This window comes from Pangasianodon hypophthalmus, chromosome 14, assembly GCF_027358585.1.
Source record: "Pangasianodon hypophthalmus isolate fPanHyp1 chromosome 14, fPanHyp1.pri, whole genome shotgun sequence".
Lineage (NCBI taxonomy): Eukaryota > Metazoa > Chordata > Actinopteri > Siluriformes > Pangasiidae > Pangasianodon > Pangasianodon hypophthalmus.
This window is the reverse complement of record NC_069723.1, coordinates 24,529,430-24,543,681: the sequence shown is the minus strand read 5'-3', so window position 1 is coordinate 24,543,681 and position 14,252 is coordinate 24,529,430. Positions and strand designations below refer to the sequence as shown.

The 14,252-nt window shown below is 36.8% G+C and overlaps 10 non-coding genes across 10 annotated transcripts; 6 read left to right on the top strand and 4 right to left on the bottom strand.

The window, feature by feature from the left end:
* Positions 1 to 211: 211 nt before the first annotated feature.
* Positions 212 to 284, bottom strand: trnak-uuu (transfer RNA lysine (anticodon UUU)). The gene has a single exon. It is a non-coding gene; the product is annotated as a tRNA-Lys (tRNA).
* A 133-nt stretch (positions 285 to 417) lies between these two features.
* On the top strand, positions 418 to 490 carry trnak-uuu (transfer RNA lysine (anticodon UUU)). The gene has a single exon. It is a non-coding gene; the product is annotated as a tRNA-Lys (tRNA).
* A 1,227-nt stretch (positions 491 to 1,717) lies between these two features.
* On the bottom strand, positions 1,718 to 1,790 carry trnak-uuu (transfer RNA lysine (anticodon UUU)). Its single transcript has one exon. It is a non-coding gene; the product is annotated as a tRNA-Lys (tRNA).
* Positions 1,791 to 1,967: 177 nt separating this feature from the next.
* On the top strand, positions 1,968 to 2,040 carry trnak-uuu (transfer RNA lysine (anticodon UUU)). The gene has a single exon. It is a non-coding gene; the product is annotated as a tRNA-Lys (tRNA).
* A 1,473-nt stretch (positions 2,041 to 3,513) lies between these two features.
* trnak-uuu (transfer RNA lysine (anticodon UUU)) lies at positions 3,514 to 3,586 on the top strand. Its single transcript has one exon. It is a non-coding gene; the product is annotated as a tRNA-Lys (tRNA).
* Positions 3,587 to 5,078: 1,492 nt separating this feature from the next.
* trnak-uuu (transfer RNA lysine (anticodon UUU)) lies at positions 5,079 to 5,151 on the bottom strand. The gene has a single exon. It is a non-coding gene; the product is annotated as a tRNA-Lys (tRNA).
* Positions 5,152 to 5,328: 177 nt separating this feature from the next.
* trnak-uuu (transfer RNA lysine (anticodon UUU)) lies at positions 5,329 to 5,401 on the top strand. The gene has a single exon. It is a non-coding gene; the product is annotated as a tRNA-Lys (tRNA).
* Positions 5,402 to 7,073: 1,672 nt separating this feature from the next.
* Positions 7,074 to 7,146, top strand: trnak-uuu (transfer RNA lysine (anticodon UUU)). The gene has a single exon. It is a non-coding gene; the product is annotated as a tRNA-Lys (tRNA).
* Positions 7,147 to 9,736: 2,590 nt separating this feature from the next.
* On the top strand, positions 9,737 to 9,809 carry trnak-uuu (transfer RNA lysine (anticodon UUU)). Its single transcript has one exon. It is a non-coding gene; the product is annotated as a tRNA-Lys (tRNA).
* A 446-nt stretch (positions 9,810 to 10,255) lies between these two features.
* Positions 10,256 to 10,328, bottom strand: trnak-uuu (transfer RNA lysine (anticodon UUU)). The gene has a single exon. It is a non-coding gene; the product is annotated as a tRNA-Lys (tRNA).
* Positions 10,329 to 14,252: the final 3,924 nt, after the last annotated feature.

Sequence of the window (14,252 nt, the reverse complement as noted above, 5' to 3'; positions counted from 1 at the left end):
AATAAATTAACAAAAATATTAATTGAATATGTTCTGGTTAAATGATCATATAAATATTATTAGAGACACAGATTAAAGTCTCATTTCCGGTGTTATGGTGGAGGTGAACAGCTGCAGTGTTTCAGTGTTTCAGTGTTTCAGTACTGAGATGTGAAGAAGCTTCAGCACTGTGAGTTAAAAGTGTTATGGTGGAGGTGAAAACTGTAATTTCCGCCCGAACAGGGACTTGAACCCTGGACCCTCAGATTAAAAGTCTGATGCTCTACCGACTGAGCTATCCGGGCTCGTGCATGAACGGAAACGGGGAGTGCTCACGTACATGACGCATATATATGACGCTGTATCTCACAATATCACACAAACATACTTTAAAGAGGCGTGACCACGTGACAAATCCCTGTTTCCGACCCGTCACGAGCCCGGATAGCTCAGTCGGTAGAGCATCAGACTTTTAATCTGAGGGTCCAGGGTTCAAGTCCCTGTTCGGGCGGAAGTGACGTCTTTTAAATCACTTCTAGAGTAAAAAGGCTCTAGATTTGACCAGATCCTGAGTCATTACAAAATCCCAAACCAATAAATGCGATTTTACAAAACATGTGCTGCAAGTGATCATTCTCACACACTGTACACTGCTGCATGATCAGTTCTTCTATTGATTTCTTCTTTCTACATAATTTTGCACTAATGTATATTTTTATAAATGTTCATGTCAACAATCTTTAAAAGATTTTTTCTATAGTTTAGGGTTATTTAAGGCTTTCTTCACATAGTTAAAGGGTTCCTCATTTTAGGGTTCCTAAAACATCATTTCTAATATGGAAAAGTTTTGTTTGTTTTATACATAAAATCTTTAAGTGTTCTGCCGGAGGGACAACCAGAGACAGGGTCTAGATTTAGTTATTTTTCCCTAAGAATATGACATGATCATACAGTAGTCTACATTGCTGGCTTTTATTTTCGCCTCTGAAAAGTGTGTTTATGTGGCAAAAAAAATTTAATCTTCATATAAACGAAACGACGTGTGATTGACACGTGACCATGCATCACGCACACGTGAAATGCACGAAAACAAAATAGCCAACTGATTTTATCCAAGATTCGGTCTCTTAGTAAGAACCCCCCAAAAACAGCATTAAACTTACATTTTAACAAATTAACAATAATATTTATTGAATATTTTCTGGTTAAAAGATCAGATTAAACTCTTGTTTCCGGGGTTATGGTTGAGGTGAACAGCTGCAGTGTTTCAGTGTTTCAGTACTGAGATGTGAAGAAGCTTCAGCACTTTTGGAATAATAAAATGCATAACATAGTTTGAAAGGAAATTTAATTGCTCAGAAAGATATATATATATATATATATATATATATATATATATATATATATATATATATATATATATATATATATATAATCATCTCATTAAAATATTGTCCCTTAAAATGATTCCTGAACTGCTGATCAGTGAACTATCCAAGATAAATTAGATTAGAGTAGATTAGATAAGAAAGATTAATCTCTTTAAACTCTTATATCTGGTATTATGGTCCAGGTGTACAGAGGACAAAAAATGACTTAAGTATAAAATAAATAAGTGAATAAGTGCATAAATGAATGAATGAATAAATAGTACTGATGTTATCCAAGATAGACAGAAAGACTGTACTCTTGAAAGTCTTATTTCCGGTGTTATGGTCGAGGTGAAAAGGGTCACTCCCGCCCGAACAGGGACTTGAACCCTGGACCCTCAGATTAAAAGTCTGATGCTCTACCGACTGAGCTATCCGGGCTCGTGCACGAACAGAAACGGGGATTGGTCGCGTGGTCACGTGCCCCATTTGTTTTCTGCGCTATAATGAGCACTAGCTTCTACTTCCGCCTCTGTAAAGCGTGTTTATGTGAGATCTTCATATATCGTCATATATGCATCGTGCACGCGGGCAATCGCCGTTTCCTACTGTGCACGAGCCCGGATAGCTCAGTCGGTAGAGCATCAGACTTTTAATCTGAGGGTCCAGGGTTCAAGTCCCTGTTCGGGCGGAAGTGGTAGCCTTTAAATGACCGACCTGATCCTTCTAGATTAAAAAGGCTCTAGATTTGACCAGATCTTGCATCATTACAAAATCCCAAACCAATAAAGGCAATGTTACAAAAGATGTGCTGCTTGTAAAGTTGGGAAGAACTTTACACTTTGTGGTAAACCGTCTGTATTTACATTCATGAAAGCGTCTCTTGATTGTAGATTTTGACAATGATACCCCTACCTTCTCCAGAGTATTCTTGACTTCTGTTGATGTTGTGAAGGGGTTTTTCTTCACCAAGGAAAGGATTCTGCGATCATCCACTTTAGTTGTCTTCCGTGGTCTTCCAGGCCTTTTGGTGTTGCTGAGCTCACCAGTGCTTTCCTTCTTTTTAAGAATGTACCAAATTGTTGATTTGGCCACTCTTAAAGTTTTTTCTATCTCTCTGATAGGTCTCTTTTGTTTTTTCAGCCTAATGACGGCCTCCTTCACTTGCATTGAGATCTCCTTGGACTTCATATTGGTAGCTCCAGTTGAACAGCTGCCAAATGCCAACTCAATACCTGATATCAACTTCAGACCTTTTATCTGCTTCATTTATTTTGAAGTAACGAGGGAATGGACCGCACCTGGTCAATTAACTTCTTGTCAGTCAATCGTCCAAATACCTTTGAGCCCCTGAAAATGGAAGTACTTTGCTTAAAATGGCTGTAATTCCTAAATGGTAAATGCCATATTTTTGTGGAACCTCTTAAAATAAAGCTGAAAGTCTACACTTCGATCACATCTAGGTTCTAGATTTAGTTTTTTTTTTTTTTTTTTTTTATCTATCTTGGATAACATCAGTACTATTTATTTATTCATTCGTTCATTTATGCACTAATTCACTTATTTATTTATACTTAAGTCATTTTTTTCTTCCATACGCCTGGGCCTAAAATTCCTTCTTAACTACTGTATGCTGTGGATTTTTTTATTCTAAAAGTGAACAGATCCTAAGAGTCCTAAATTCTTAATTAAAAAAAAAAAAACACACTGTTGTATGAATAAGCTGGAGGTGTGAAAAGAACAGGATGGATTCATCTGTCTGAAATCATGCTTTGGAAATTTGAGCAAAGACTAAAACACATTATTCAGCAGTAACTGAAACTGAAAAGACAGAAAAGCATAATGATATTATCCAAGATAGATTAGATTAGATTAGATAAGAAAGATGATGACTTAAGTATAAAATAAATAAGTGAGTAATTGCATAAATGCATAAATAAATAAACAAATAATAATAATACTGATGTTATTCAAGATAGATAGACAGATGAAACTCTTGAAAGTCTTATTTCCGGTGTTATGGTGGAGGTGAAAACTGAAGTTTACCCTGGACCCTCAGATTAAAAGTCTGATGCTCTACCGAGCATATCTATGTGATATCATCATATAGCGTCATATATATGCGTCATGTACGTGAGCAGTCCCCGAAGCGCCTCGTGCACGAGCCCGGATAGCTCAGTCGGTAGAGCATCAGACTTTTAATCTGAGGGTCCAGGGTTCAAGTCCCTGTTCGGGCGGAAATTACAGTTTTCACCTCCACCATAACACTTTTAACTCACAGTGCTGAAGCTTCTTCACATCTCAATACTGAAACACTGAAACACTGCAGCTGTTCACCTCCACCATAACACCGGAAATGAGACTTTAATCTGTGTCACTAATAATATTTATATGATCATTTAACCAGAAATTATTCAATTAATACTAGTTACTTCTAAAGAAAGTGTTTTAGGAGCTCTAAAATGAAGAACTCTTAACTAGTGCATAAATGAATGATTGAATGAATGAATAAATAGCACTGATTTTATCCAAGATAGACAGAAATTATTTTTTCGAAATATATAATCTTTCGATTCAAAATATTGTCCATCAAAATGATTCCTTATTGTTACCAGTGAACTTTTGATGAACCCTGGCAAGCACTTCATCATGTTTCATCACCTGGAGAATAAGTGATGCAGTGCCCTATAAGGTCCCCATACAAGCAAGAAAATGAGATGCAGCGCCCTCTGTGCTCCTGATCTTTATGCTTTTTGCCCCTCAGACAGCTTGTGTGGTTTGTGATTATTCATAACAGCTGTGAAAATGTACTGATTCATTGTTAACAATAAGGAATTAATTTAAGGGACACATCTATGATTGTAACAGAGAGATTTTATTTCTTTCTGAGCAACTAAAATTCCTTCTTAACTACTGTATGCTGTGGATTTTCTTATTCTAAAAGGAAACAGATCCTAAGAGTCCTAAATTCTTAATAAAAAAAAAAACACACACACTGTTGTATGAATAAGCTGGAGGTGTGAAAAGAACAGGAAGGATCAGCAGTAACTGAAACCTGGATAAGACACAAAATCTTACTGATATTATCCAAGATAGATTAGATTAGATTAGAGTAGATTAGATTAATCTCTTTAATCTCTTATATCTGGTATTATGGTCCAGGTGTATGGAGCACAAAAAATGACTTAAGTATGAAATAAATAAGTGAATAAGTGCATAAATGAATGAATGAATGAATAGTACTGATGTTATCCAAAATAGATAGGAAAAAAAATAAAAAAATATCTAAATCTAGAACCTGTCTCTGGTTGTCCCTCCTGCAGAACACTTAAAGATTTTATGTAAAAAACAAACAAACAAAACTATGAAGTGTTTCCATATTAGAAATGGTGCTTTAGGAACCCTAAAATGAGGAACCCTTAACTATATATATATATAAAACTTTTAAAGACAGATGACATGAACATTTATTATATATATATTAGTGCAAAATTATGTAAAAAAGAAAAGAAATGAATATCAAAACAGATCAGTCAGCAGTGTAGAGTGTGTGAGAATGATCACTTGCAGGTCAGAATGTCTTGGGTTTCTCCCCAACTTCACAAGCAGCACATCTTTTGTAAAGTTGCCTTTATTGGGTTGGGATTTTGTAGGGACTCAGGATCTGGTCAAATCTAGAGCCTTTTAAATTTAGAAGCTTCAGGTCGGTCATTTAAAGGCTTCCACTTCCGCCCGAACAGGGACTTGAACCCTGGACCCTCAGATTAAAAGTCTGATGCTCTACCGACTGAGCTATCCGGGCTCGTGCACGAATGGAAACGGGGATTGCTCGCGTGCACGATGCATATATGACGATATATGAAGATCTCACATAAACACGCTTTACAGAGGCGGAAGTAGAAGCTAGTGCTCATTAATGCGCAGAAAACAAATGGGGCACGTGACCACGCGACCAATCCCCGTTCCTGTTCGAGCACGAGCCCGGATAGCTCAGTCGGTAGAGCATCAGACTTTTAATCTGAGGGTCCAGGGTTCAAGTCCCTGTTCGGGCGGATGTGACCCTTTTCACCTCGACCATAACACCGGAAATAAGACTTTCAAGGGTACAGTCTTTCTGTCTATCTTGGATAACATCAGTACTATTTATTCATTCATTCATTCATTCATTTATGCACTTATTTATTTTATACTTAAGTCATTTTTTGTCCTCCATACACCTGGGCCCGTATTCACAAAGCTTCGTAAACCTAAAAGTTGCTCATAGTGAAGAAATTCTGAGAAAATTCTTAGAATTATGACGTTTTCTTAGAATTTCCCCTTAAATTTAGGACTAAATCTTAGTAAAGATAAAAATGATTCACGAAACATCTTAGCCCTAAAAACAGCTCCTAAGGTAAAAATTGTTAAGAGTAGAGAGGAGGACTTTTAAGAGGCTGAAGAGTTTCTAAAGCAGAGGACAAAATGGAGGAAAGAAGAAATATTCTCCAAACACTGAAGGATTGTGAGTTAATTAAACGCTACAGATTGGATGGTGATGGGATAATGTTTGTGGTCGAACTTATTGGAGATGCGCTCACATCTCCCACCCAATGTAGTAATGCCATGAGGCCAGAAATTAAAGTGATTACAACACTGAGGTATTTGGCAACTGGAAAAATGCAACAGTGCATTAGTGATATAAATATAATAAATAAATAGAAAAATAAATATAGTAACTACTGTGTGGAAATTGGTTGCTTCAAAAGTAGACACATTTTCAACATTTGGCTGTTTTAAATAACTTTAAGATATTTAGCCGATAACAGAAACTTTGCATAAAGTAGCCTGTATTCATTATTATACAATTTCTTAATACAAACATTTTATGATTTCACTGTCCATTCTATTATCATATATTCTATTTTCACAAAGAGCACATTTTAAGACCTTTACAGATAGTTTTTATCAACCAATCACAGTCCTTGAATTGCTGCGTCATCCCTAGCAATGGGGTCAACCACACCTCCTCACTAAGATAAAAGAACAATAAGGAGTCATTTTAAGGGACAATATTTTAATGACAAGATTATATATATATATCTTTCTGAGCAATTAATATTAATTAATCCTTTCAAACTATGTTATGCATTTTATTATTCCAAAAGTGAACAGATATCCTAAGAGTCTTGACAAGAAATTTCCTGTTAGTAAAAATTTTACTGAAAATTAAAACACATTCTTTAGAAGTAACTAAAACCTAGATAAGAAAAAAAAAAAAAAACACTCAGCTGATTTTATCCAAGAGTCGGTCTCTTAGCAAGAACCCCCAAAAAACAGCATTAAACTTACATTTTAACAAATTAACAATAATATTAATTGAATATTTTCTGGTAAAATGATCAGCTGGTAAAATGATTGCTCCTCAGATTTGCCCCTCAGACAGCTTGTGTGGTTTGTGATTATTCATAACAGCTGTGTAAAATGTACTGATTCATTGTTAACAATAAGGAATTAATTTAAGGGACACATCTATGATTTTAATGGAGAGATTTTATTTCTTTCTGAGCAACTAAAATTCCTTCTAAATTACTGTATGCTGTGCACGACACATATATTTGAAGCTATATGAAGATCTCACATAAACACGCTTTAGAGAGGCGGAAGTAGAAGCTAGTGCTCATTATAGCGCAGAAAAAAATGTGGCACGTGACCACGCGACCAATCCCCGTTTCCTTTCGGTCACGAGCCCGGATAGCTCAGTCGGTAGAGCATCAGACTTTTAATCTGAGGGTCCAGGGTTCAAGTCCCTGTTCGGGCGGTAGTGGTAGCTTTTAACTCACAGTGCTGAAGCAGCTTCACATCTCAGTACTGAAACACTGAAACACTGCAGCTGTTCACCTCCACCATAACATCTGTGCCTCTAATAACATTGATATGATCATTTAAATAAATGATGATCAGTAAATAAAAATATACATTAGTGTAAAATTGATCTAAAAAGAATAAATGAATATAAAAATAGTTTAGACATTACATATTCTCAATCTCAATCCTTCTCATGGAGAATATGTGACGTAGTGCCCTATAAGGTGTCCTTCTAATATTGAATACATTCACTGCATTTAGCAGATGCCCCCTGTAGCTTCCTGCACCCTATCATCCCTTCCAGACCCTGACTGGAGTTAGCCACAGACACTTTCCTCTCCTCACTTTCCTTATCTATGGACCTCCTCTGCCCTCTATCTTCTAAACCCAGGAAAATTTCTTGTCCTGTTCCTTGGCTGTCAGATGTGTTGCACAGCAATCAGAGAGAATTAAGAACAACAGAGAGAAAATGGAAGAAATCACAGACCTTGCCTCTTATCACGCTCTCCTGTCCAAATTCTTACCTGAGGTAGCTTGTACTAAGACTGCCTTCAACAAGGAAAAGACGGAAACTTCTGCACAAGACCCTTGCAAGCGCCACATCTTTTCTTCGCTACTTAACCTGCTGGTTCCTCCTGCTCTGTCCTCCCTAACTGCTGAAGACTTTTTATGATGGGAAAAAATCTGCCAGAACTTCGCATTTTTCTAATCTAGCAACAGAAGAGATCTTGCAAGTCATCTTGTCCTGCATTCCTACCACCTGCCTGCTGGATCCAATACCTTCCACAATGCTCCAGACCATCTCACGAGACCTCTTCCCCTTCATCACTACTATCATTAATGGCTGCATAACATCTGGTCATGTACCAGCTGCGTTCAAGAGAGCAAGGGTTATTCCCATCCTGAAGAAATCCACTCTGGATCCCTCAGAAATCAGCAACTACTGAACAGTATCACTTCTTTCTAAGATCCTCAAACACACCATCTACAATCATCTGTCTCTCTACTTCTCACAGAACAAACTCCAAGATCCTAACCAGTCTGGCTTCAAAGCTGCACGTTCCACTGAACCTGCCGTTGTGGCCATCATGGAGAAGCTCCATGCTGCTGGATCAGCCAAATTGTCATCAGTCACCAATCCTCAGCCTTTCAGCAGAATTTGACAAAGTCAACCACAAGACATTCTTGTCCATCCTCATGAGTTTGGAATTTGTGCCACAGGATTCCAGTTGTTTGCTTCCCACCTGGAAAGTCAGTCATTTCAGGTGACTTGGAGGGGATCAACGTTTGCTCCACACAGATGGTATTATGGTCGAGGTGAAAAGATCTTGTCCTGGCAGTGTGTAGTTTTCTTCAGTGTGCAGTTTGATTCAGTGTGTAATTTGACGTTTTGTGCAGTTCATTTTTTTAGACTTTCAGCTTATGGTCGGGCTGCACACTGGTTTTGTGCCACAGTAACTGATTGAACTTCTGATGTTTTAAGATCTGCCACACCTACTTTGATCAAAAAGTACAGGATCTTTGTTGGTACCTTGAATGAATGAAGGCTACAGCAGGGGGCAGAACTTTCTCTTACAAAGACCCACAATTATGGATCAGCCTTCCAATTAGTGTTCAGGACTCAGACACAGTCTCAGGGTTTAAGTGTAGGCTGAAACCGTTTTTGTTAGTCAAGCCTTTTGTTAATAGTTTTTTCTTAGGTAAAGGAGCAGTAAAGTTAAAACTATAATGAATTCAGGAATGACTCTGATGCTCCTACTCAAGTTCCTGTTAACACGCTTAGCACTTTTTGACTCTATAGTACACAGTTATAGAAGGGAATTATTTAGAATCGTGCTATCCAGTCACCCAGATGAGGACGGGTTCCCTGTTTCCTCACCACCGTCGCCTCTGACTCGCTCATTAGGGATAAAATATTAATAAATTTGAAGTTTATATCCAGAATTTATATATTTCTGTAAAGCTGCTTTGTGACAATTTCCATTGTTAAAAGCGCTATACAGATAAATTAGAATTGAAATTGAATTGAGTTAACTACGCCAAATCTTTATCTTGCTGTCTATCATCAACTAAAACATTGTTTTTAATATTTAATATTTCATATTTTTACTTAATTTTTTAAGAACAATTAAATAGTATAGCTTTTAATTGCTTTTATTTATTTATTTATTGAAGAAACACTTCTTGTGATTTGGGAGAAATGGTTGAGAATCGTTTAATGTCAACTGTATTTACATTTATTTTTGGCATTTTTATATTCATAAATGAAGTTTTAATTGCATTGAATTAGAAACTAATGCAAAAAAATTGTTTTTGTTTTTAGTTAAAATAAAAATATATATAATTAAAGAAAGATAAGAAAGAAAGAAAAACTTATGGTAATTATTGCGTAATTATAGCACTGCTTGCTAATTGCTAAAGAGGAGTAGGTCAGGTTTTCAGTTCCCTGCAGGTTACATACTGTATATACTGTCTGAGGGTGTATGACAGGTAGGCAGATACACGTGACCACGTGACCACGTGACCAGGTGGTATGCGCGTGAGCCCGGATAGCTCAGTCGGTAGAGCATCAGACTTTTAATCTGAGGGTCCAGGGTTCAAGTCCCTGTTCGGGCGGAAATGGCAGCTTTTAACTCACACTGCTGAAACTTCTTCACATCTCAGTACTGAAACACTGAAACATGTAACAATAAGGACAAGAAAGATAAAAAAAATTATATATCCTAAGAGTCCTGTTAGTAAAAATTTTACCGAAGATTAAAACACGTTCTTTAGAAGTAACTAGAACCTGGATAAGAAAAACAAAAAACCAACTGATTTTATCCAAGAGTCGGTCTCTTAGCAAGAACCCCCCAAAAACAGCATTTAAATTACAATTTAACAAATTAACAATAATATTAATTGAATAATTTCTGGTTAAATGATCATATAAATATTATTAGAGACACAGATTAAACTCTTGTTTCCGGTGTTATGGTGGAGGTGAATAGCTGCAGCGTTTCAGTGTTTCAGTACTGAGATGTGAAGAAGCTTCAGCAGTGTGATTTAAAAGCTGCCGTTTCCGCCCGAACAGGGACTTGAACCCTGGACCCTCAGATTAAAAGTCTGATGCTCTACCGACTGAGCTATCCGGGCTCACACAATACAACCTGGTCACCTGGTCACGTGGTCACGTGTCTCTGCCTACCTGTCGAGTTTTATTTTTTTAAACGATTCTCAACCATTTCTACCAAAATCACAAGAAGTGTTTCTTCAATAAATAAATAAATAAACAAATAAATAAAAGCAATTAAAAGCTATATTATTTAATTGTTCTAAAAAATAAGTAAAAATATGAAATATTAAATATTAAAAACAATGTTTTAGTTGATGATAGACAGCAAGATAAAGATTTGGCGTAGTTAACTCAATTTCAATTCTAATTTATCTGTATAGCGCTTTTAACAATGGAAATTGTCACAAAGCAGCTTTACAGAAATATATAAATTCCGGATATAAACTTCAAATTTATTAATATTTTATCCCTAATGAGCGAGTCAGAGGCGACGGTGGTGAGGAAACAGGGAACCCGTCCTCATCTGGGTGACACTGGATAGCACGATTCTAAATAATTCCCTTCTATAACTGTGTACTATAGAGTCAAAAGTGCTAAGCGTGTTAACAGGAACTTGAGTAGGAGCATCAGAGTCATTCCTGAATTCATTATAGTTTTAACTTAAAGTCTGTTGTATCGAACTGAAGTTATTAACTGTTCACTGATGGAGACTTGAGTGCAAATTGTTCTTAGCAATTGCAGTCCTGAGGCTATACAAAGAGGAACATCCAGTCTCCAAACATCCAGTTCACCAAAACACTCTACGCCTGTGAGTCCTCCAGATCTGCTCCTTTACCTAAGAAAAAACTATTAACAAAAGGCTTGACTAACAAATACGGTTTCAGCCTACACTTAAACCCTGAGACTGTGTTTGAGTCCTGAACACTAATTGGAAGGCTGATCCATAATTGTGGGTCTTCGTAAGAGAAAGTTCTGCCCCCTGCTGTAGCCTTCATTCATTCAAGGTACCAACAAAGGTCCTGTACTTTTTGATCAAAGTAGGCGTGGCAGATCTTAAAACATCAGAAGTTCAATCAGTTACTGAGGCACAAAACCAGTGTGCAGCCCGACCATAAGCTGAAAGTCTAAAAAAATGAACTGCACAAAACGTCAAACTGCACACTGAATCAAATTACACACTGAATCAAACTGCACACTGAGACAAACTGCACACTGAATCAGATTACTACTCAATGTGTTATCTGATTCAGTGTGTCAGACTGTACAATGAATCGAACTGCACACTGAAGAAAACTGCACACTGAATCAGATTACGCATTGAGTCAAACTGCACAATGAGTCAAAATGCACACTGAGTCAAACTGCACAATGAATCAAACTGCACACTGAATCAGATTACACACTGAGTCAGACTGCACAATAAATCAAACTGCACACTGAAGAAAATTGTACAGTGAATCAGATTACATACTGAGTCAAACTGCACAATGAATCAAACTGCACACTGAATCAGATGACACAGTGAGTCAGACTGCACAATGAATCAAACTGCACACTGAAGAAAATTGTACAATCAATCAGATTACACACTGAGTCAAACTGCACAATGAATCAAACTACACTGAATCAAACTACGCACTGAGTCAAACTGCACACTGAGTCAAACTGCACACTGAATCAAACTATATACTGAATCAAACTGCACACTGAATCAAACTGCACACTGAATCAAACTACACACTGAATCAGATTACACACTGAGTCAGACTGCACATTGAATCAAACTGCACACTGAGTCAAACTGCACACTGAGTCAAACTGAACAATGAATCAAACTACACACTGAATCAGATTACACACTGAGTCAAACTGCACACTGAATCAGATGACACAGTGAGTCAGACTGCACAATGAATCAAACTACACTGAATCAAACTGCACACTGAGTCAAACTGCACACTGAGTCAAACTGCACACTGAATCAAACTATATACTGAATCAAACTGCACACTGAATCAAACTGCATACTGAATCAAACTGCACACTGAATCAAACTACACACTGAATCAGATTACACACTGAGTCAAACTGCACACTGAATCAGATTACACACTGAGTCAAACTGCACACTGAATCAGATGACACAGTGAGTCAGACTGCACAATGAATCAAACTACACTGAATCAAACTGCATACTGAGTCAAACTGCACACTGAGTCAAACTGCACACTGAATCAAACTGTATACTGAATCAAACTGCACACTGAATCAAACTGCATACTGAATCAAACTGCACACTGAATCAAACTACACACTGAATCAGATTACACACTGAGTCAGACTGCACATTGAATCAAACTGCACACTGAGTGAAACTGAACAATGAGTCAAACTGCATACTGAGTCAAACTGCACACTGAGTCAAACTGCACACTGAGTCAAACTATATACAAACTATACAAACTATATACTGAATCAAACTGCACACTGAATCACAGCAAGGTTCTTCTGCTATTAAACATGCATCTTAATAAAAAATAATGTTAAATTCAGACATGATAACTTTACAAAACAAACCAAGACATCTTGATTTTATTTGTTATCATCCACATTAGCATTGCTTTGAGCATACCATCTTTCTGGAAATAACCCAGCATTAGGTTTTCTGAATAAAAAAATAAATAACAAATTATACAACACTGAGAGACACACAGTGATGCACTTCAGCAGACGCTGCTTGTGGCTGCTTTCTACTTTTAACCAAATTTGTAATCTGATCTGGAGGCGTACAGATATTTCTGTTCAGAAGAAAATCTGCCTAAATATAGTTCCACACATATTAAGATGTTTCTCATCATCTTATCAGCTAATATGTGTGAGATATCAGACATGCCCTCATTTGACCTTTTAATAAGCCACTGTTCACTAGAAAAGATAATCTGACAATATATTTTTCGACTTATTTATTAATAATAATAATAAATCCATGCATTTTTTTTTTTTTTTTCATCAAAAAGGTAATTTCCAGCAGCTCTTCACATTTAAAGGTGCAGTCAGTGATTTATAAACCCGAACACTTTTTGTAATATTTGGTAAAATATTAATGACATGTACACTCAGGAATGATTTTTTTTTTTTTTGCCTCTGTTGCACCTTGGACTCTGCAAACAGGAGAAAAACACATGATGTCATCCAACCAATTCTACTGATTATTCACAGCACATAGCTGGAAACCACTGAAGGATCAGGCTGTACTTCTTTAATTTCAGAACAATTATATTCAACTAACGTTGACAACAAGTGTCTCATTATACAAAGAAAATTCAACTAAAATCTGTAAAGGTCCAGAACAATAATTTTTTTTACTTATAAAGATCTGGAGAAGTGACTGAAAGGCCTTTTTATTTGAATGTTTCACCATTATTAGTTTATTAGTTGAATAAGACAGTTTAAAGTAGTTGGTTTCGCTTCGTTTGTTTCGTCTTCTGCGGTTGTTAATTGTTGATTGTGCCTGCCTGTGATACTTTCGAACAAACCTAGTTGGTTCTATTTCCATAATATAAGCAAATTAGTAATTTAAGCCACTGTGACTCACAGACCCGCACAAACAGTCTCATGTTGAGATGATGAACGTGGCCTCGTCCACAGCTGTTTTGTCCAGATGCACGCCTTTACTCTGAGACACGTTTGTTTTAAGCTTAAATGTATACATCTCTGTTAATTTGTCTTTAAACATTCTGCCTTTGTAAAACCTTCCCTTTCTGACCTCTCTAACACTCTCTGGCTTGATGAGCTGCCTTCAGCTAAATGATTTACATAAATGCATCTGATTGGCTGCAGTAGAGGACGTGCTACAGAAACTATGATGGACTGTTTAAAAAAAGCTGCTTCTAAACTACGAAATTTTTTTTCATATGTTATCTGGCTTTGCGTCTGCCAGTTGACAGTTGACCTGCATTATAGCCTTAAAACACCAGGTCTGTTAAGAAAACAGAAAGTGCTCG